This window comes from Gadus macrocephalus, chromosome 16 (genome assembly GCF_031168955.1).
Source record: "Gadus macrocephalus chromosome 16, ASM3116895v1".
Classification (NCBI taxonomy): Eukaryota; Metazoa; Chordata; class Actinopteri; order Gadiformes; family Gadidae; genus Gadus; species Gadus macrocephalus.
Genome location: NC_082397.1, coordinates 23,266,698 through 23,291,529, shown reverse-complemented (window position 1 = coordinate 23,291,529; position 24,832 = coordinate 23,266,698). Strand labels below are relative to the sequence as shown.

At 43.9% G+C, this 24,832-nt stretch overlaps 1 protein-coding gene and 1 long non-coding RNA gene across 5 annotated transcripts in view; both read left to right on the top strand.

The window, feature by feature from the left end:
• Positions 1 to 24,832, top strand: part of LOC132473984 (uncharacterized) — a 397,093-nt gene that overhangs the window by 45,727 nt on the left and 326,534 nt on the right. The window lies entirely within an intron of this gene.
• The window catches only part of LOC132473982 (leucine-rich repeat and fibronectin type III domain-containing protein 1-like protein), a 163,975-nt gene that overhangs the window by 113,392 nt on the left and 25,751 nt on the right, over positions 1 to 24,832 (top strand). The gene's annotated exons all lie outside the window — the stretch shown is intronic.

Below are 24,832 nucleotides of genomic sequence, written 5' to 3'. Positions count from 1 at the left end.
TAACAGAGACAGGGCAGAGTGCGAGCGTGCAGGGGGATTTTTATGAATGGTGAATGTAGGAAATACCTTCCCCTCCTAAAAGTATTTTATTGCAGTTATACCCAGCCGGTATTTGCGAAAAATAAACACAGAAGTGAAAGATGGGTCACAAGACGATTGATACGTGTCCGTGCACATTTTTAAGTGGGTAGACGCAAATCCTGGTGCGTTCCTAGTGGGTATACGGCGTATACCTGCGTATACCTGCGTATCACGTAGACTACACCACTGCCTATTTCCCTAGTGTCTCCTCCCCTTCCTCCCTTCCTCCATACCTTTGTTATTTCTCTCCTCATCCCTCTAGCCTTTCATTTCCCCGATGGTAGATCCCCCTCCTATTGATTGCTTGCTGTCGGTGATTCCACCTTGGCTTTCATTATGTGAATTCATCCATACTCTCAGCCCTCTGTGTAACCCTCTCCTCCCTGCCTCCCTACATCCCTCCCCCTCCCAGCCTCCCTCCCCCTCCCAGCCTCCCCACCCCTCCCTACCTTCCTTACCCTCCCACCCTCCCTACCTCCCTAACCCTCCCTCCCTTCCCCTCCAAGTCTCCCTACCTTCCTTTCCCTCCCAGTCTCCCTACCTCCCTTCCCCTCCCAGCCTCCCTACCTCCCTTCCCCTCCAAGCCTCCCTACCTCCCTCCTCATTCACGTTCTCCGCCTCCTCTACTCAGTTGCATATTTGCAGAGCTCAGCAGAACTGGCGTTGGCCGGCCCCTTACCCATAATCCCCTTGTTTGGATTCTCCGCTGCTGTTTTCATCATCAGCCCCAATCGATGTTTAATTATCCTGCAACATGCCACTGCTCTTCCAACCTCCCTGCTCCTCCCCCCACTTTTCCAACCCCTCCCCCCATAGTAAATGAAATTGGCACAAGGAAACATGTTTTGTGCTCCACCCTACTCATACAGTATATCACCATCTATGCATATTAATACAGTAGTACCACTGGTTGAATAAAGTTTCACTCTCCTTCCTCTTCACTGTAATATGCCACTGTCATGACCCCCAGATAAGGAGCAGAGGTCCCCAGTAATGGATCAACAGATAGCACCCCCCTCCACTCAGTGTTCAGATCCAGTCTAATGTAATCCACTAGGGGTGGGAAAAATAATCGATTCTTCGATGCATCACGATTCTCGCTAGAACGATTCTGTCTCGATGCAGATAAATTAATAATCGGAATTAAAAAAAAATATATACAATATTATTTATTTTTTTTGCCTGCTGCAACATTCTGTTCGCCAGAGAGGGATCCTTTTTGTAATTTTAAAATTGGCCAATCTGATTTGTCTTGACACGATTGGGATTCAGCCTACGCATAGCATGCACGCAAACTCACAGAACTCCTTCTTATTCAAGAGCATCTTTCCTTTAATGACATAGAAAAGAAAGATTAGAAAGAAAATAAAACTGAAACCTATTTTTTGCATGCTTCCATATTGTGTTATAATGCAAGCTGCATTGATTATTGCATTGTTCATAGAAAGTCCTATTTGTGACAAATGCTTTCTCTCTTATGAAATATTAGATGCGTTAATTAATCTGTCGATGTCTTTAATGATCATCACAAAAGTAGGAAGTGATAAGCAAACTCTGAGTAGCAAACCCAGATGTATAGATATATTTTTGAAAATCACGCATGGAAATGTACATAATTTTTTTTTTGCATCGATAATCGCTTCAGAATCGAAACGTTGACCTCATAATCGGAATCGAATCGTGAGGTGCCAAGAGATTCCCACTCCTATAATCCACTGCACACCGCGTTTCAATTCAGACTAAACAACTTGTAGGCGTTCCTAATTTATTTTTCTCTCCAACCCGCGTTGTTCTGCGGGGGGAATTCTAGGGTACAGGTTAATAAAAAAAGCTCATGTATTATTCTCTTGTTTCAGATTGATAATGTTGTCTGCCGAGTTGAGGCTTAGTGGCTTTTTCTGTGTTCTGTGTTGAGGGGGAACGTCGGTTAACTGTATTACAATGGCGATCAGGAGAGAACGAAAAAATCTATTGTTCCTATAAGAGCTAATCACGTTCTCTACGTAACGGTTGTTCTCTGGTTTAATTCTGTATCGTATTCTGTAACGTTATTGACCTGGGTTTTATTTCATTTGTCAATTCCCTGCTGGAGTGTGGATTCAGACTTAAAGTGTCTTTACACCTGTCAGCCTGTTCCATCATGGAGAGAGATGGGGACAAAATTTGATTAAAGTTACTCGCAAACTATCGATCGTATCCATGGAGATGTCATATTTATCATATGTTGATACTTTATAGGCATGCCCATTGGCATTGAGATCCCCAGGATGTTCTTGTTTATGTGCAAGGAAAGTACAACTGTAATGAGTATGTATTATCAAGGCTTTTGATCCCTAGCATATAATGCAATTGAGGGTTTTACACTTACATTGCATGCACATCAATCAGTGCATAGGATCCTTAACCATCCTTTAAGAGAATCTGAACAAGCCCTCTCTCTCTCTCTCTCTCTCTCTCTCTCTCTCTCTCTCTCTCTCTCTCTCTCTCTCTCTCTCTCTCTCTCTCTCTCATTATCTATATTTCTGCTATTATTTGTCTCTCTCTGGCTTTTGCATCACTGCCAATTGCTTTCTAATCCATTTGACCCCATTGCGTTGCCATTGTTGTCTCCCTAAGCCCTGCAGAGGTTAAGCCTGTAACATCTGTATTCTGAAGAGGTGGATTTATTTCTCAGGATTGTACATCACCATATCAGAAAAGCTGCCATGTATTGTACTGTCAATATTTAATGTGTTGGCCCCAGATTTATTCTAAATTAATTTACCTGCATCAATAAACAAGTTTCTATTTTTAAACTGAATTATATCTCAAAAACTCTGAATTCTAATAATTCTGTTCACAATGAATTCTTAAAATTGCTAGAAAGAGCTAAATCTGAAGTTCATTCCCATTAGTCAAAGAAGCAGTATCTATAATGCTTCAGTCTTGTAATGTATTCCCACTGATTATAAAATCACATTTCAAAATGTTATTCACTGGCCAAATATGGCTTTCAGAGTACAGCTTCTTTATTTTCTGGACATTTCCATGCCCATTTGAAGCATATGTGCTGCTCTTATCCATAGTGAATTACAATAACTTCAAAGAATTTCATTTTCATTTCATTTTTTGGTTCATTAAGGTTAAACTCTGACAATAGATAAAAGAGAAAGGGAGAGAGAGTGTGTAAAAAGCAGAATCAAGCAGAAGGGGGGATGAGAGGGAGGGGAAGAGAGGTAAAGGGCACACACAGACGAACAAATAACAAAAGAAATGTCTAAAGAAAACTTGATGGAAGGAAGAAAAATAGGCTTTTGGTGAAGAACATGTACAAAAATAGATAACACAAAAAAAGGGCAAAGGGTGGAGGGGAGAGCAGAGAGGGAAGGAGAGAAGGGAGTGAGGAGGTAGCAGTGTATGCGGGGGGCTCTCTATAACCTGTTAACCTCTGACTTTGGGACTCATTTAAGCACAGAATGCAGCTGGAGGACAGCACTGAGTCAGCAGATACTTCACCGTTGACACAATCAATTCCCGATTCATCGTAATCATAAAGAAATAAGAGGGTGGAGGGGCAGGAGAGCTAATTAGAACAAGTCAGTCTATGAGAGAGAGTGAGGGGGAAGCTTAAACCCTGATGAATAATTGATTACATCGTAATGCATGCTGGTAATAGGCTCCCAACACATAACGCAAACAGCCCTTGCCCTTCCAAGCTTTACAATTATTAACACACACACGCAGACAAACACACGTGCACACTCAAAAATAAAATTCACGATGAGTTGAAGCTAGGTCACCATCTGTTCAGTATTTCTAATATATAGTACTTTATCGTTCTCGGATTCCTAGGTTTTTTACTTACAAAGACAGTAGTCAAGAATGGTGCTGAAATTGAGTTCATTCCCTGCCCTTTAAAACTTGCTCGTTAGCTTAACTACATATTGCTTTCATTCTTCTTTGTCTACTTCAGGCATTGAGGCGAGGTAAAAAATAGACACAAACCTGCAGTTTCTAATTGAGTGAGGCACCGCAAACAAAGCTCTCGAAAACTCAGTTCTCGACAACGCAGGTTTTGCAACGAGAACTTTTAGAAAAAACGCACCAAAAAAACAAAACAAATACGATTTTCCATTTCAACCACAACATGCGTCTCGTTTCTGTTGGGCTCTTCTTCTGAGTAACTCAGAGATGAAAAAAAAAGGTACAACGAAAACAACCAGAGGGAATAGTGTCTGGTTAGATCACACCATTCATCTACTACAAACCCAGACGTGAAGAGGAGCTGTCAGCCCCTCCCCCCGGCTGGGAGGCCTGCTGCGTCAGGAGCGGCGGTCTTGTGTGTGGAAGGAGGATGCGGGCAAACTGGGCGAAGCACACCAAGGCCCGCTCATCCTCTTCAAAGCAACCATACTTGGCATTCAAGCCTTCGCACGGAGAGCGCAGGGATCTCTGGAGGGGCGTCTTACCTCTTTTTTGGCGCTCCATCTGCTTTTTAAAAAAGTTGGGCGGAGTGTGGCCTCGTCGTTGAGCAGTGCATTGTGTAGAATTGAGTTGCATCCAGCGGAAAAGTCCCGGCAGAAATTGCACTTAATATTCATAAGTTCTTTATAACAGTAAGATCCGATGAAGATAAGAATTGTGTTACCTTTAGAATGAGCCCTGTGAATGCACATAGGGAGTGGGTCCTCTCCCCGGAGCCCACCATGTTTCTACAGTCGCCAAGAATGGACAAGAAACGGCTCTAGGGAGGTTCTATAACCGCTGTCTCATGACCCATAGTTTTACTGACTAAATAACTAAATTAAATTTATAAATCTATCAAGGAACCTCATCAATTGACACAAAGATACTCTATGCTGTCCAAGTCGATAACATGATTGCACCTTACAGGCCAGTTCAGACTACCGTAGCCTGTCCCACGTCTTTTGAAAGGGTGGTTTCAATCTGCAACTCCACAACCAAATTACACTCGATTCCTAAACACGATGCTATTGCCAGACCAAGCTCCATCGTAGATTGCACGTTGGTCTGGGGAAGCGGCTGTCATTTTCTTCAGCCCAAGAGGCGTGATCAATGGGCCTAGTTCAAATGACTCTGTACGCAATTGGCTGCTTGCCGTCGCTTCCCTGTCGGCATTGTGTTAAACCATCCAATAGCGCGCCAGGGGGAAAAGCCAGCTTGGTGATTGGCTCCTGCAAAAACGTATCGAAACTAGTAAGAAATGATTGCTCTTCTCCAGACCACTCTGCAGGGCGAAGTCAAATTGCCAGCAGAATGGGCAGGGCCACCCACACTACAGCTTTGAGGTAATTCCTACTAGGCAAGCTGGATGTCAACAGCTTCAAAAATAACAAAGTTCAGGCAATAGTTTCATGGAACAGGATGGATTGCAAATCTGCTACTCTGTGACATTAACAATATTGTATCTTCCCCCTGCTCAGAAGAATGGGAGTGTATATCATAAGGAATGGGGGACGTGCAGTACATAGACGCATAGAGCCCATTGCTCAAACGCTTCCCATCGCATGTCTACCTAATGATCTATGCTAATAGCTGAAAGGAGCACTGAGGAGTGTGTTTTAAACAGCGCTATTTCTTCCTTGCTTGACTTCGGATGGTCCTTTAGTGATCTATATATTGTTAGCTTCTTATATTGATACTCATGCAATAGAACAATGCAAAATGGTTGTTTATATTAGTATATGAATATGTGTGTGTGTGTGTGTGTGTGTGTGTGTGTGTGTGTGTGTGTGTGTGTGTGTGTGTGTGTGTGTGTGTGTGTGTGTGTGTGTGTGTGTGTGTGTGTGCGTGTGTGTGTGTGTGTGTGCGTGTGTGTGTATGTGTGTGTGTGTGTGTGTGTGAGATATGCTGGCCCAGTCTGCTTTATGGTTGCTTAAATACATAACCGTGTGTGTGTGTGTGTGTGTGTGTGCGTGCGTGCGTCCCCACGGGGTGTGATCATATGCAAAAGCATCAACTCTCATTTAGAATGATGGGGTGTTGCTGTTCTCCACGCTGTATGTGTCTACCAAGTGCATGGGTTCATACGTTGACATGACAAACGTGCCCTGCTGTCTAACCGCACTGTGTGTCTGTGCTAGTGTATTGTGTTCTTTCTTCTGTTATCACCGCTGACAGCCATACTGTATTTGCATAACACAAGTAGACGATTTGCAGGCAATGTGTTTATGAAGGTGTAAACACATTGCGGCGTGTCAGCTCACCTGAGGGGTATTCCATCAAAATGGCTAACGAAGGCGGCGCTTAGTTGATTTAGCCCAGTTAGAACTAACGCCAACTTCCACTTCAGGCCAAAGCCATTCCATCAACCCAGTTCAGCCTCGCCTTGCTAAGGTTAGTTCAAGCCAGGCTAACGTTATCGTGGATTATGAGCACTCACGAGATATGTAACCAGCCCATAACCGTGAATGTCGAATCATGGAACAAATATCCGAAAAGAACAGAGCGGGATCTTTTACAGCGGCGAACAGAAGCTGCTCGTGGAGGTCTATCAGGAATACAAGCATATAATAACTCAAAAAGGGAACACCGTAACCATTAATAGAAACGGGGAGGCCGCCTGGTAATAAAATCGCCTATCTTTTGAATGCATAAGTAGTATTAAGCCTAACAATTAGTAATTTAGGAAGGATTACTGGAGAAACTTTTCATGCCTTATTTTTTTTCCAATTCTTCGAATATTCCAAATTGACTAACCATACTATTTATCTCAACAGAGATGGTCTCAACTGCCGAGAAACTCACCTGAATGGAATACATGTTGCTGAAATTTTCCATGCAGCAGTGTCTTTGATATTGTGACAAAGGCTTCACAATCAGTAACATTAATATTAACATGGGTTTTTGCAAGTTGTATTTGGATTCTAGGGAAATTGTAAAACGTATTTACTATATAAAAAGTAAATTGTTAGGCCTACTTTCTCTGACCTAAAGGGAATTACAAAAATTAAGCCAACGCCAAGAATTCAATGACATAAACGGGGCACAAACTCGGGTCGCCGGTACCACAGGGTGTGTGCTAGACCACTCAGCCAATTGCTGGTTCCTGCTTTCGATAGAATACATATTATTGAATGAAATGTGTTGATAAAATATCCACGATAACAATAGATAGCAATTCATTTCATTATTTTATTTGCATAATTTAATCTTAGACCCTTAGGGAAAATATACACTGTGCTTCATATATGTACATTTATGACAAAATCGTCAGGACTAGGCTTGGCGGAACCTTCTGATGGTACACTTGTTGCAGAGAGATGGGACTTCTCTGAAACACAGATCAAGTAAGCCTGACAGTTAGCCTGCTACCGACTAGGGCTGGCCCGAATACCATTTTTCAGGCTTTGAATACTCGTTGGTTTTTCCGAGCGAATATTCGAATACTCGTTCCAGAAAAACACACCATCAAAAACAACATTAATAATCCCTATATACTCCCTGGAACAGATTTTGACAGTATCTGCGTATTTTGTTGAAGATTTAATAGCTTTTGAACGTTAATTAGTAGGCCCAAGTAAGTTGGAGTTCCTTAGTTTTTCCCCGTTGAAGCGAACAGCTGTCGTTCCGTTCCAAATCAGCTGTCCTCTGCCATCTCAGCCATTAGGGGAGCTTTTCAATTAATCCTGGAACGTGCATCTTTTCAGGGAATTTGTACAATAAATCCATAACAAATACAGAATATTGATTGTCTTATGTGTCCATATTATATCCATTATATTGTCCGGGTATTCCCAAGACGCTCACGCTCTGCAGCAAGCCAGTCACAATTGATTGTCACAGCGAACGTAAACAAACAACTAAGCTAAGGTTAGCATTTCGCTAAGCATTACTTTTCCTCCCAAGATCCCGCTAATGTTGTGTTGTAAAGTAAAGGGAAACATATCTATTCTTCCTCCACCTCTCTAGCTTCTCTGCTTGGTGTCGCTTATAGTTTGCCTCCCTCGCTCTGGTAACGTCAGGCACGTGAAAAAAAATACGAAGCTCCGAATACTGATTTAAGCTTCGAATACAAATTTTCCGAACGAGTATTCGAATATTCAAATAATTCGGGCCAGCCCTACTACCGACCAGCTTAGTTTGGTCGAATAAGTTGCCATGGTTACTTAGCGGAGATTCCCTTAAGTAACGTTAATGGAACGCAACTCTAGCTGAAAGTAGGGGGTAAGCAAAATATGCCCGGCTTTGCTTTTAGCTTGGTTGATGGAATACCCCTATGACAGTACGGCCTGCACACCATCAATATTATTGTTCATCGTTTGGTCGTAAAGGCAAACTGCTTGTAACCTCTTCCCAGACTTCCTCCATCCACACCCGACCCTTCCTTGTCTGTGTACTGTTTTCATCTTGATCTTCCCTCTGTCCTGTCACCTCTGTCCTGTCACCTCTGACTCCCTACCCCCCTCCCTCTCACTGTATTCCCTGGATGAGACACTGTGAGTCTCTTTATTCCAGTCCTGCTCTAAGTCGCCGTCTCCTTTAACCTTATTCCTTAATCACAGACGGGATTTTCTCTGCCTGTCCCAGTGTGACTCGGAATCATCGGCAGATAATGAAAGCCACTCAGTGGTGTGGTATTAGTCCATTTTGCTGTGAGCTCAAAATCCCTAATCATCTGCATAGTTTTCATTTTAATTACTACGCCGTATTTAACTTGAAGTATTCCACCCCGGTGCCTCCAGAAGCTGCCATGGACCTCCAAAGTGTACTGAATCTCTGAGATGTCGTCAGTCTCCACCCGCTGCCAGCTATTAGCAAACATTATGCCCGGCTCGCCGCCCAACCCGCATGCACTAAGGATGGATGCAGAATTAGACTTTAGACTCAGATGATACATACTTTCCAGGGCCCTCTCCCCCCTCTCCACCACATCGCCCTCAATTGCTGATGGGCCTTCGGCGGTTCACAAATCGATAGTTTTGATAAATGAGTCGAGACCCGGTGCTGTGGCATCCAACCTATTACATCTGGGTTAAGTGTGTGAGTGTGTGTGGGTGCGTGCCTGTGTGTGTGAGTGTGGGTGTGCATGTGCGTGTGTGTATGTGCGTGCGGCTGCCCCATGCATCATGTATCATACCAACAAAGGGCATGACTTCATTAATGTGTCGGCGGAGCACTTTTGTCAGCTCCACGTTATGATTGGACCCTTGGGTCGTTGTAGTCCGGCTTTCATCTGGGCCAAATGGTTGTTTTTCAATCGCGTCAGTCTGTGCAATTGTTTAAAGTCTAGAGCTCGCTAGCAGAATTTCCACGTTGATATTGATATTTTTCATATTGAATGTACGACAGTCCATACCCCTACATTTCCCAGATTGCAGCACAAGTGATATGTTTGAGTGTTGTATTTCATTCTTACTGAGCCAGAGGCAGTGCTTAACACTGGATGTTATCCATTGCGCATGTTCAGGTCTAGTATTTAATATCAACCACGTCACACGTGACCGGAGATGACGTCGGGCCGCCCGTCTATATAAGCCCACGTCACTCTCCAAGATGTCCCTTGTATCTTCTCGCAGTAGCGAATACAGGTTTCTCCCTTGGTTGGAATTTAAGAGCGGAAGCTCCCCAGTACGGTTAACGCTAGTGGGTAAATAAGAAACATAAATGATAAATTAAGTTTTCTATTAAGTTTTTTTTTAAGACAAGCAGAGGTGGAAGGACCTCAGGTTGAAGGTGAGCTTCCCCCGCCTGGAAGAGAACCAGTGGTACGAGTATGCTCCCAACCTAGGGCTGCCCCGCCCAGGAAGAAGGCTAGGAAGGCTGACGGTTATGCTGCCAAAGTGGACAAGCTAGTGTCAGACTTTGCTGAGATCAAGAGTTTGCTCTTTAACCTTCAGCCAGTCAGGTTGCCGTCAATCCAGGGGGCAATCCCTCAGGCTGAGGCTCCGACCACATCAGAATGGGACGGAGATGCCCTTACTACGAGAGCTTCCTGTAGCCAGTTCTATGAAGACAGGCCGGGACAGGGCGAGGCAGAGGTTTCTACCAAGGCTTCTGAAAACGACTCCTAGCATGCAGGAAGTGGGTCTAGGGCAGGTTCAAAAGCTTCCCCAACCATGGTTAAGGCAGTGGTCCGAATGGCACTGGCACGCTTAGGGTTGGATGAGGCTCCAGCAGCAAGCGCTCCAACTAGTGCATTCTTCAGGCGTGTCCCGCCACATGATACCTTTTCTGTGCCTCCCTCCCAGCCACATATTGTGAAGCCTCACAGGTAATCGCCAGAATCGCCAGATCTCTATCTCATCACACCAGTGACAGCAGGGCTTTGGCTTCGATGCAGAATGCCAGCAAGCATGAACCTGACCGAATGTCAGCCGTAGAGCCGACCATTACCTCCCTAATTGTGCCACCGGAGAAGGGGTTGAGGCAGAATGCTCGCTGTCCCAGGCCACAGTGTTGCATTACTGATGACCTATCAACGAAGTGCTATGACACAGCGGCACATATGGGCCTTATTGGGAAGTCTAAGTGATACATCTTTGCAGGCGTTTACCTTCATGACCAGAGAGCTTGGTAGGCTGATGTCGACACTTACGCTGGTTCGCCGCCAGGTATGGCTGGCCCAGTCCCCATTATCAGAGCCATGCCAGAGAACCCTCTGCACTCTCCCCGTAGTTCTGGGGAAGCTGTTGGCCCAGCAGCACAACAGGTCTTGGATCGTGGCATCCAGGCTAACCAGACAGGGCAGCAGTTTGCTAGCCTTCGGGGACCTACACCCCTACCGAGACAGGAGCCTCCACGAGGTAATGGCACCAATCGTCCTCTGCCGCCCCCGCATCCTGGTGGTTATCCCAGGACCTCGCCAACTCCTGAGCGATCCTATCAACCCGGCAGGGCTCCCACACGGCTAGCACACCAGGCACAGAGGGGTCGGGGTTCCCCCCCCCCCCGCCCCCCAGGGGCCTAAGAGGACGTGGGGGCAGGTCCTTAGGACTCAGGGCCGGCCGTCGGGCCCTTCTCCCAGCAGCATCTCATCTGCTGGGGAAGTTGCATACAGACCCTTGGGTGGTGGCCATGATGTCCCGGGGTACAAGCTCCAATTCCAACACCGGCCCCGTTTTCAGGGGGATCAGACTGACTACAGGCGATCCCACAAGGCGAAAGGCCCTCAGCCAGGAGGTATCCACCCTCCTGGAGAAGAAGGCCATCGAGATCGTAGATCCTCGGACACAGCAAGGTGGGTTTTACTCAGTGTATTTTTTAATTCCAAAAAAGGAGGGTGGGTTTCACCCTATACTTGACTTAATAGGGCTGAACAGTATTCTGAAAGTATGGCCCTTTCACATGCTAAAGACAGCAGAAGTGCTCCAGGCCGTCGCACGGAAAAGCTGGTTCATGATCTAAAAAGATGCATATTTTCACGTCCCGATAGCACCACATCACAGGCCATACCTGCGCTTCTCATTCGAAGGGCGGGCCTACCACTACAGGGTCCTCCCATTTGGGTTATCACTAGCACCACAGATCTTCACAAGGTACATGCGGAAGCGCTAGTACCAATGCAACCAACCGGAATTTATCTGGATGATTGGCTTATTTGCTTTATTGTCCAGTCAATGCCTCCTGGCATTACAACCCTGGAGATGCAGGGCAAATCTTGCCAAAGGTGTCGCACTGGGTTAGATCCCCTCACGCCACGACGTGGTGGTGACCAAAGCTTCGCCCTTTGGCTGGGGGGCAGTGTGGCTGCACAGGGCGGTTACAGGGCTCTGGAGTGCGCAGCACATAAATGTGCTCGAGCTCCGTGCTATTTATTTAGCACCCCGAATTCCTGCCACATTTGAGGGGCAGACATGTTTGGGTGTGATGCGACAACAAGTCAGCTGTCTACAATGTGAAACACCATGGGGGTGAATGGTCGGCTCAGTCATTACAGGTTGCACAGCAACCCCTTGTATTGTGCTCTCTCTCACTTTTTCAGCCTCAAGGCTATGAACCTTCCAGGGCCACAGAACATGGTGGCAGATTTTCTTTCATGCCAGAAACCTCTGTTGGGGGAGTGGCAACTCCACCCAGAGGAAGTAGAGGCAATATGAAGCAAATATGGCACAGCAGAGGTGGACCTGTTTGCTTCAGAATCCATAACACATTGCCCTCTCTGGTTCTCTCTGTCAGAGACGAGTCCGATGGGACAGGATGCCTTGGCACATCCATGGCCACCTCAGCTCCTTTATGCCTTCCAGCCATTTCCACTGATAAGGTTAACTCTACACAGAGGTCAGAAGAGGAACCACAGACTCTTGCTGGTTGCCCCAAACTGCTGGATGGAGATCCATGGTGCCAGCCGAAGAGGCTGGACCTGCTCTCACAGCTGGGGGGCCACATCTGGCACCCAAGACCAGAGAACCTGCAGCTATGGGTTTGGCCCTTGAGGGGCCTGATCCAGTTATAATGGCATGTGACCAGGAGGTAATTCGAACCATCATAGACTCAAGAGCTCCCTCCGACAGGGCACTTTATGCTAACAGGTGGAAGATCTTTGGGAAGTGGTTTGAGGCTCAGAGAGAAGTACCGGAGTGTTCCCCAGTGCCAATGATACTGCGTTTTTTGGAGTCCTTACTGGAAAGGAAGCTATCTGCTTCTGATTTAATTCTATGTGGCTGCCATTTCATCCAGGCACATTAAGGTTGATAGCCAGATGGTAGTGTCTCATTCTTTGGTGACCCGATTTCTTAAAAAAGCCAAGCGGAGGAATCCCCCACGGGCTGTCAAGGTTCCCTCATAGGATCTACCTCTGGTACCCGGAGCCCTCGGTCTGCCCCTTTTTGAGCCACTGGATCAGGCACCACTGAAATGGCTGTCGGCAAAGGTTGCCTTTCTTCAAGTGATCGCGTCAGCTAAGCGTTTGTTGTCAGTGAGTGAACAGTGTATACGCTGGAACTCAGATGGCACAGGGGTGGCACTGTGTCTTAACCCATCTTTTTTTCCAAAGAGGCTGCCTTCGGCCAACTGTAATCAGGTCATAGAGCTAGCAGCTTATGGCCCCTCACACCCACCGGATGAGGAAGCTAGTTCAGCAGAACTACTCTGCCCGGTGAGAGCCTTGAGATGTTACATACAGAAAACTGCTGGTTTTCACCAGTCTGATGGCCTGTGTGTCTGCTACGGGAGCCCGAGGAAGGGGCAAGCGCTGTCCAGACAGAGGCTTTCCAAGTGGTTGGTGGAGGTAATTGAGCAGGCATACAAGTCAAGTGGACTGCCTTTGCCTCTTAACATCAGAGTCTATTCCACCAGGAGTGTCCCCACCTCCTGGGCAGCACTACGAGGAATGCCTCTAAGTGAGATTTGTGCAGCGGCCTCCTGGGCTTCAGCGTGCACCTTTGCCTGATTTCACCGGGTCAATGTAGCTGCTCACCACGCAGTGGCTGCAGCTGTTTTTCAGCAACCCTCAGGCCCTTCCTAATAGGTGGGTACAGGATTCCTCATGACTATGTTGGTAATAGTCATCCAGTGTTAAGCACTGCCTCTGGCGGTCAGTAAGAATGAAATAGAACGAGAGTTTCGTATCTAACTACGGTTCTATGAATTCTGGATGAATCTTGCAGGAAGATTTTGAAGGGACATCTTGGAGAGTGACGTGGGCTTCTATAGGCGGGCGGCCCAACGTCATCCCCGGTCACTTTGTTGATATTAAATACTTGACCTGCGCGTCCGCGATGGATAACATCCAGTGTTAAGCACTGCCTCTGGTGGTCATCCAGAATTCATAGAACCGTAACTCTCTATTCATGGGTTACCTTTTACATCTGTCTCGAATGCAGGACAATAGGACAGTTTGGTTGTCAGGATCATATCCTGGATCACATTTCAGACCTCCAGTCCGCCCTTTGCCCCACAATTGAAGCAACTAAATGGGGAAGTTCCATGAAAATGCCTTCATCATCCAGGGAGTTTATGCAAAACGTTTCCATTATGTTCAGGGTTGCAGCCAAAAAAACCTCAGTGATTTGCAGCCATGTTCTGGATAAAAGGCTCTCGGCCCACCAACGACTCAAAGTTAAATAAAGACTCTTAGCTTGAGTCTTCAAAGGCCCTATAGTTTTGAATGTTTGCTCTGTAACATTATTGAAAACTGTCTTTTCAGGCGAGTTTCACAGTAGCTGATTAAAGCCACTGTGCTATAGTGCAAGGTTCAAAGCGTCCCCTGGCATCCTTACTATTGAAACTCAGTGCCGCTCTCGGGGGAGCTATCCTCAGAAACAAGCATTTAGCATTGTTGAGCTTAAGGTTTGAAACTGGCTTTTTGGTGGCTTACTTCTAACGGTTGAAACATCGCAGTGATTTGTGGTGCTCAGTTTGCGCGAGACAGCAAGCGTTGAGGCAAAAGGATAGAGAAATGGGTTCATCCTCAAGATAAACATGCACACAACAACACTCTTCTTCTCTAATCCTTCATTTCTCAGCCCATCTGTCCTCTCTCAGTCTGTCCCCTCTCAGTCTGTCCTACCTCTGTCAGTCCAACTGTCCTCTCTCAGTCTGTCCCCTCTCAGTCTGTCCTACCTCTGTCAGTCCAACTGTCCTCTCTCAGTCTGTCCCCTCAGTCTGTCCTACCTCTGTCAGTCCATCTGCCCCCTCTCAGTCTGTCCAACCTGTCAGTCTATCCTTCATCTCTCAGTTCATCTGTTCTCTGTCTGTCTGTCATACCTCTGTCAGTCCACCCTTCATATCTCAGTTCATCTGTCTTCTCTATCAGTCTATCCTTCATCTCTCAGTTCACCCGTCCTCTGTCAGTCTGTCCTTCCTCTGGTCTATCTTTCCTCTTTGCCCATTGAACCGTATATACACAGATAGAGGCACAGATGGAGATACAGACCCAGATACAGCATAGATATACAAAAAGATACAGAATACCTCCGCACAGAAATAAGGAAAACCATATGCATGTGTGCACACACCACACACACATAGTCTGCCACATGCACACACAGAAAAAAAACAGAAAAAGCATACACGCAGATATTCACACACATCAACACACATACGAACACGCAGAAACCCGTACACGCAGCCCTACACACACCCACAAACACACACATGCACACACACACACACTTACACTTTATAACAGAACTGCGCCATCCATAAAAAAAACACTGGGCTACACAGCTGGGCTGGATAAAGGCACAGCGAGCGGTGAGCCTATGGCTGAAGCAGGATCCTATATTCACCCTGGCAGCTAATTGATTCTGTCAGCCTCTCCCGCTTCACTAAAAGACTGACATTTCCCTCTGTGTGATTATGACAGCCACAGCATGGGATAGCAGGGTGTGTAAATGAGTGTGTCTTTCTGCGGGTGTAAGAAAGAGCAAGATAGTCTAACATGCTGTCCTGTCCTGCATGTCTGCATGTTCTCCTCAAATACATATATTTCTACAGATATATAGATAAATATATATATATATACATATATGCTGAGATTCCTTTGGATGCTCCAGTTCCTTCTAACCTAGAGAAATACCTGCAGGTCAGGCTAATTGGTGCGCCCATAGATGTGATTTACGTGTGTGTGTGTGTGTGTGTGTGAACCTGAAACAGTAGCGCGTTTTATAAATGTTTCCTTCCAGCCCATCCCACTGGTGAGCTGTGAAGGCTCCGGTCCTCTCCACGATCCTGAAACATATGAAGTGCCCGTCGATGACACAATTTCAGCCAGTTTAGAAACAAGCAATTACAATAAGCGCCGATACTGAGCTGTCCCTGAGTCGGCGTGGAGTGTTTGCTCACCCATCTTTTTCCTCTGGTTGTTTATTTCACTTCCACCTGCTACTCCAAAGTTGTGTGTCTGCACCGAGGGCGCGATGGGTCTGAATTAAAACGCTACGACAGCTGCCGTCTGTGCCAGAGTCAGCAGATTTGTGACGGACACCATTGGATAAATGCTCATTAAAGTGACAATCCTGATGAGTGTCTGCTCACACAAACATCACTAACTGCGCCTCTTGTGATTTGAATGCTTGGTGCCACCGACATGCAGTGCATCACATTCATAACACTGTAAATGCAAGGGCTTTCATCAGCGACCATAGGTTCCATCACCATTGTGTCAGTCGGCCATATATGACTTAACCTGCATTTATTTACTAATAAATAGTTGGTGGGTCTTAGAGATTACCACTTTAAACTAGAGAGAAATGTATTAATGGATTTGTCATTTCTTTGTCTTCGAGATCGTTTATGATCTGTATGTATATGAAGAAATGGTGTCTGTAGTATCAGACACCGTGATAATTATCTAAGTGATAGCGCTTACCCTAACCCATGGATTCTGATTTGGTCTGAGGACACAGACTGCTGTTTTTAACCACTGGATTATGAGAACAACTCTCTTTGTATTGTACTTTGGTGCATCTCATCCACATTATTTGGGGGTTTGATGTGGAAATGAGTCAACAACAACACTTGATTGACAGCTGTTTTTAAAAAAACTCATAGGGTAACAGCAAATAGACTAATCAAAATAGGATATTTTTTAGACTATTGGACATATTCTATACCTGTCTAAAAGTAAATTACACTATGTGCAAGGGACATGCCAAGATTGGAGGGCGGCAAAGAAGGATAATATATTTAAGGAAAATATAACAATATGAAAGAATGACTGATAGTGGGAAAATTAATCAAAGGCAATTAGAGCTGTTAGACCCTGGAGGTGGGCTTCCTGATTTGTCCTTATAGTACTGAGGCTGTTTCAGCTGGTTCTGAAAACCATAAGAAAAATTATATGTGTCCCATAGATCTATGCAGTATGGACCCTGTGACACCTCTGGTGACATGATGGCTGAGCTCCTGTCTCTTCCCCATCCGCAGCAAGAGCAGTTACACAATGACTTCCTGTTGTCATGTGGGTCGACAAGACTTTTTTTTTAAGAAAGAATTGACTCATTTAGCAGACGCTTTATTCACTGCGAATTACACTGAATCCAGATGCTTGCAATTAACATGGGACCTTTTGTTGAGAGCGGAACACCCTAGCTACTATCCTTTAACCTGACTATTTATCATTGAACACAATCTTAATAGTTCTGTTGATCTGTTTGTATTGTTCCTGCTCTATTCTTACCCCCCGCCCCAGTTTGTGAGACAGGTCTTCAGTCAAGGGAAAGGGAAGATACAACGGGAGATAACCCATGCAATAAACGTGCACCTCTGTGTATGAGGAATAGAGATGGTGCCAAAGGAAATATTATATGTTTTCCACCGCGATAAAGCAAAATAAAGGATATACAAGTGTCAATGATAACACAGTTAAATTCTCTCCTGGTGTGTCTTTTCAAACTAAAGATGCTTTGGAGGGCTCGGGAAATGCTGGCATAATTTTTGGTTGCATGTGGAAATGCAGAGTGGTGCAGGAAGTGGGCAAGGAAAATAAGAAATATTGAAAAAGGGAAGGACCCAGAGCCAAATGGAAATATCGCTAGAGACCCTTAAAAGAAATCAAATTACCCAGGGAAATAGATAGACCATTCCTGACAGGAAGAGGAATTGGCCTTGTGAAAAAATATCAGCGGGCGTGGCACCAGCAAATTCGGTATTTATTATATTCACAACGTGAAACCCGCATCCTCGAACTTAAGTTGCCACACCTGCAAGATCTGGGCTGCGTTGATGAGCATATGCTTTCGCCATATTTCAGAAGGCTTCCTTGATCGTGCAGATGTAACATGTTTATCTGTGTATCCCCTCCATCCGCGTTGCTCCATCTGTTGGAGCTCAGCTGGCTGACTTCGGTGTCCCTCGGTGTCTCTCCGAGTGCTTGCCGGGGATTTCACTGTCAACCCTCAGCCGTGTCGGGTTCTGTTCTGTCTGCTCTTAAGGGATAATTGGCTAATTAAATTAAATAAGAAAACAGTCAGGACACATTATCATAAGTATTCACCCGACGCTCGGCAGAGATCAACACTCGGGACCAAGTGCACTGGATGTGACAGCGCCTGTGTGTGTGTGTGTGTGTGTGTGTGTGTGTGTGTGTGTGTGTGTGTGTGTGTGTGTGTGTGTGTGTGTGTGTGTGTGTGTGTGTGTGTGTGTGTGTGTTTGTGTGTATAGGTAAATTCCGAAGGAGCAGGGGTGGATTGATGGACAGTGTTTACCAACTAAACACCGTCTGTCAGTCAAGATAACTGAATCCAGACAGCATGGAAATGTCAGCTACTGTCACACACAAGCATTTGCATGCAAATTAAGAAACGTAAACACACAACTGCACATTAACGCGCGCACAAACTAACACACACACACTTACAAATGGGAATGAGAAAATGTCATCTGTGCTTGGGTAAAATTTAATAAAACATAACTCATGAGCGGGCACTGTCCACACTGCACACACACACAAGTAGGGCAGGCCGTGTCAGACGCACAGTCAGTTAACTGTTCTAATGAACCCTTACAATGGACCTGTCACTGATTTGGACTTAGCAGGACAGTACTGACAATAACAACGTATGACTGCTGATAATGAGCCAATTCAGCATCCAGTTAATAACTGGATGCAAAATAGGGTCGGAGCATGCGCGGCGTGAGAGGTCGGAAGGGCTAGAGTCTCCTCGCAATGTTGTGTGCCATGGTCAAATAAGTTGTAAATCTAGACATTTAACTCCATCAGCACCAACTTAATATAAGAGTAAGTTTCACATTAACTGGACATTTGGTGAAAATAAAGAAAGAGGATAAAGAAAAGGCGACAACTGAAATCTCCGCAATGCCAAACCAAACAAGATCACATGTGGCCGCTGAGACCGCACAGGCCGACATACCAGCTGGAGCATACGCAAGGTTTGATGAACTGGATAGCAAACTTGACAAACTGTTAGACCTCCACAAGGCTACTAACACGCTTTTGTCATCGGTTGTAAAAAGAGTTGATACCATTGATGGGAAAATTTTAAAGTTAACGCACGAGCAGGTGGTCAATCAGGGCGCGCAGCAATGCCGCACAAAGAGCTTGGAAACAAACTGCAGCTCGCAATGGATTACATTGACCAACTGGAAAATCGCCAGCACCAAAACAATCTGAGTCTTCTAAATGTGTCTGAACAGCTGGATGATAACCTGGTAATGAACACTTTCCTCGTTAGACTCAGACCAAGAGTGGAAAGTAAAACTGAAGGGAAGAAGACTTCGAAAGCACATACTGCCTTGGCCCTTTCAATGAGAATGCGCGTTTCCCCCACACCATTTAATTCAAAGTGCATCGCCTTCAGAAGAAAATACTGATCTCAAGAGCTGCGAGGGAAAGTAGACAAAATAATCCTAATGACACCACCAGTTACAGAATCACCGCGGATATTTCGACACAACTATGGAGGAAACGGAAGGCGTTTTGGCTGCTCAGAGAACAACTGCACAAACTGGATATTAAAACCCAACTCCGATCACCTTCAGCTCTGCAAGTGCAAGACCGTGAGAAAACAATGAACTAAGCCACACCACAGGAGGCCCTGCTGAAGCTCCTCAAGAAACACCCGTCTCTTTCATAAGAGTACACGTAAGATGAAGAAATTACTCAAAGGACAAAAGTGTATTTTGTGATTTATATATAAATTACTCTCTTCTCACAAATACATTTCAATGCACACATAAATGGATATCGGTATGTATAAATGTCAAATAAATCCATAAACAAAAATAAGTTTCACAAACACATTTCTGATCCACACACAAATGTACCTTGTTTTAAATAAATGTAAACTGAATCCATAAATATATGAATTAAAACAATATTTGCAATTTTCATCAAAATGTATTTGGATGTTGTAACATTTATATACAAACTGTTAAACTTGAATTTACAAGACGCTTTTCATTTGTGAACTTGTTTGCATTTGTTTGTGAACTGGACTGTATTTATATGTGGATTTTTGAGACTCTCCTGACGTCGCTGGATTCAAAAATGCATTTTTTTCAACAAGGAACTCTCTGTAGCCAATCAGATGCCTCCCTATTTTTCAGCCAATCACATGACTGCAGTTCCGACCTCTGAGTCCAGCCTCCGAGCCTCCCGGTTCCCTCTGTCAAATGTCTATGGGAAATAACATGGGTTTTTTGAACGATCGTACATAACAATCACTATGTGGCGAAGAAGTGAAAGCCGCGTCCCGTTAAGCTGCACACTTTTTCCATCTAGTTTCGACTGGGTTTTGGGATTGTCGGGGCCCTTAAAGTAGTAAACTGCACCGACGATGTAAAAACCCAGTCACTGCAGTCAAGTGATTGGCTAAAAACGAGGGAAGCATCTGATTGGCTACAGAGAGTTCCTTGTTGAAAAAAATGCATTTGTGAATCTAGTGACGTCAGGAGCGTCTCAAAAATCCACATATAAATACAGTCCAGTTCACACACAAATGCAAATAAGTTCACAAATGAAAAACGTCTTGTAAATTCAAGTTTGACAGTTTGTATATAAATGTAACAACATCCAAATACATGTTGATGAAAATTGCAAATATTATTTTAATCATATATTTATGGATTTATTTTACATTTATTTAAAACAAGGTACATTTCTGTGTGGATCAGAAATGTGTTTGTGAAACTTATTTTGTCTATGGATTTATTTTACATTTATACAAACCGATATCCATTTAACTGTGCTTCATGCCAATTCATTCTCAACCATGGCCTGTAGACATCAGCCAGGGCTGTTGTGGCAAGGGTTCTGCTGGTTGGCAAATTAGGATGAATATATTTTTTGGAAACCTTCCTTTTTTATCAATTCAAATTGAAGCAGGTCTTGACACAGCCACAACAAGAGATCACGATTGACATCAAACTGGGAAGTAGCTGGGCGTCCTTTAGGAACAGTTTGTATCCAGTTTGTAAGTTTACTTGATTGTTCTTTGAGAAATACTGTACTCTCCTTGTGTGCAGCTTTTGCATGACCAAGGAAGTTTCCACTTGATGTGTTTTCTCCTAAGCTGTATACTTTTGACAACATCCCATGTTCTTTGGTAATTTCTGCTTCAAAGCAGAGTTTGCAGTAGAGTTTGTCATCAATGCGATTGTTGTTCACATACAGATCGCCCATATATGTCCAAAAATTTGAACGAAGGCTATGAGCAGCATCAACACTGTGAGGTCTCCATGTCACGCCAGAATCCTTCAGAAGATATGTCCGTGGTGTGCTAATATATTTGTTAACTCTGCGTCCTAAAAGAGTACAAAAATATCCATGAAACACTAGTCCTGACACAATGACAAAATGGCATTCAAGAAGAACGGTTGCGCTAAACACCTTCAGTGAAATTTTTTCTTTGTTGTAAAGACTGCTAGCCTACGTGAGTTTTGGTTCGCTAAGCAATGGGCATATCGCTGCTAGTCAAGCTCAGTCTAAAAATAGACAAACAGAAAAAAAGTTGGTTTGGATTATAGCCTGAGCCAGGATAATCGTAACTATCAAATCAGTTTATGTATATAAATGTATATTATTTTGGACAACTGCGCATTTCAATTCAATGTACACTGAAGCATGCGTCGTGTACATTGAGAAACGGTACATTGAGAAAACGGTGACGCAACTCTCGTGCCTCGATACACCGCACGACCCCGAGAGCTGCCTTTATTTAAACACACACAACACACAGCGCACCGCACACCCAACCAACGGACATGCAAGTCTCGGTAACGGTGGCAGCAACACTACACACAATAAACACACAAACAATAAACACCCCAAACCCGTTAACCCCACTTAACCTAATAACAGAAACAAGTTATCCAAAGGCAATAAAACCCCTTTTCCCCAAACAACATGAATACCCAGACTCCCCGGGGGGTAGGAGTCTCCACAAAATGAAACATTTCAGAAAGAAGACACTTAATAATAGTGGGAATACAAATAATGATGCAAGGTTGTTTTTCCCGTGAGTTTCAATGAGGGTGATAATGATTTGATTCATTATGAATACATTCTTAGATGCAAGTTGATACATGGTCAAGGCTAATGATGAGAACCTCTGTTCTCCGGGAGTTTGGTTGAAGGATAAACGATGAAACCATGGTGTCTTGCAGGGATTAGAAAAGACTTAGCAGAACAAACAGCTGGAGGATCCTCTGTGGATTTCTAGTAATTGTATCAAGTAGATACAACAGACGCTGGGCTTGAAGGGAGGAAAATAGATGGGACCAAAGAATGGCCCATGAGGGACTCACAAACAAATGTTGGGTTAATTAATTATGTTAGGAATAATAAACCCAGTAGTACCCAGTATCTAGGGGCACTGGAGTTGTGTTTGTCAAGAATTTAGGAATTTAAAACATTGAAATTCCTTAATATATGACTGGAACAAATACCCTTACATTTACAGTAATGGCAATTCAGCAGACGCTTTTATCTAAAGTGACTGGGCGGTGAGGCCGTTGTCAATGAGGGCAGTAGTAAAAGGTATGAAAGGATAATGACACAAAACAGCAGGACGTGAATGAATATGGAGTTTTTTTTACCTCACATGTTTGCACAAATTTCCCTACGATTCCCTCAATATTTCTGAAATGTATGAAAACACAATGACAATTACCGTCTGATAAGGTTGGCCCTAGTAGATCCTTGGATACTCTCAAATGGGTGTAAGTGTGTGTGTATCCTGCGCCCATGATTATTTATCAACAATTTATGGCATGGGAGGACACAAACTTACCAGGTGTCAATGTAGTCAATAATACGTTATTCTGTAATGTTATTGCTATAAAGCTATTTCAATCATTAAATGTATGTGTAATCAGGTGATACCAACACACAAACTAAGTATAATCTTTGTTGATCCTCAACTATTTTTATCTGGTAATATAAGATAGCTTAAACATCTTGTTAGGTGAGTGCAGCATGCAGCGCTCAACTATTGTTCTTCATAATTTTTATTCTTTCTTTCTTTTATTCTTATTCTCTACAAACTTTGGGACCTATCTTCTTCTATCTCCATTTCAATTTTAAAATATTCAGACTAGCTTGGAATCGCGCGCTTCATTTCAGATTTTTAAAATATTTTATACTTTCTAAGATATTCTACTTTTAAAATATTATATTTTTTTAATATAGGAGTCAATGGGAGGACGCAGAGCCGTCCTCAGGTCGTCAGACATAACTAAATCAATTTCCAACCGTTTATCTTCGTTCAAACCATTTAACAAATCTACACACACACTCAATAATATCTAAACGGATTTTCGATGTCATTTAAACTTTCTTCAGAATCACAGTTCTGGTTTCAAACCGTCATATTCTACAGTTCGTCCCATTGAAGCCATCTGCCCATTCTGACACTTAAATTAGCCTACTTAAGAGGTCGTAACTCGGTCAAATTTCAACCGTTTGCCTTCGTTCAAACCATTTAACAAATCTACTCACTTCTATCTTCAATAATAACGGAATTCTTTTTTTCAGAATCACAGTTTTAGTTTCATATTGGCTTCGTTTTCAGTTGATCTCATTGATTTACGTTGACACTGGAGCGTCATGTCGTTCAGCAGTGTTGCCAGATTGGGCGGTTTTCCTGCCAGTTTGGGCTACTTTTGGACAACGTTCAGGCAGTGTTGCCAGATTGAGCATTTTTTCCCACTCTATTGAGCTACTTTTAATCACGCACCAGCTTGACCACCTTTTAGCCATGCTTTGCGCTTTTCATTCAGCGGTGACTTTATTTGTTTCCAACCATTTACTTTTTCTTAAATGGTGTACATGATTTCATTCAGACTTTTGAACTTTTGTTCAAATCCCTTTACTTGATTTAAGCCAATTAACGTTTCTTCATGTCTCAATCTATGTGGCTTTATTAAAAAATATTTTCAACCTCACTTAGTACTACAGCACTCACTGCATTTTCTGCAGGAAATGCATTTTCTTGTTGCTCTAAGTTTTTCATGATGATGGACATATTTCTTTGTGGTCGGCTTGCTGTGTTTGCTGCTGAATGAAAGCATCAATACCTAATGACTTCATGAACATGTGTTCACTCATTAGAAAGGGACTGAGGACCAACATACGCCGTGAGGAAGGACTCCTGCAGAGCACAACAAAACAAACCTTTTTCTGGGATAAACAATACCATGTGGGTTTGACCAATCCTTGAAAAGACATTTATTCTGCTTTTGATTACATGTGAATGTGAAACATACACAAACTGAAGGAGTAAACCAAGCATACAATACACAGAAGAGTCGTAATGAGAAACTTAAGATGAAAAGTTATGTTATGGCATTTTTTAGGCCAAGTAAGAACGGAGGAGCTGTTGCTTCAAATTGTCTCTGAATTCATGAATTCTGTGTGTGCTCAAATGGGGAGAGAGAGAGAGAGAGAGAGAGAGAGAGAGAGAGAGAGAGAGAGAGAGAGAGAGAGAGAGAGAGAGAGAGAGAGAGAGAGAGCGCTTTGTAACTATTTGCTATATTCTTGGATGAGTCCTGGGAGGTTTTGTTCACCTTGGGATCTTCAAAGAGAAGAGGAAATGAAGGAACGAGAGGAGAATGTCTTAGGGTGAGAATACAGAGAGCATAAAGACGGTTCTAGGTGCAAGGAGTCATCGTCGGGGCTGTGAGACAGTTTGTCATATCACAGGTTTATGAATTCTCCCTCTTTGGGGAAATAAGTGTGATGACTCGTAAGCCACAGGCACCGCTGCACACCATTATACAATTCTGATTTCAGACCCAATCACCGTGACTGTAATGCAATCAACCACAAGTGAAAACAAGGCGGCGACACGATGGCCTGTTAATGTTAATCATTGATTTTGAGGAACACATTGTTAGTTCTTCTCTAGCT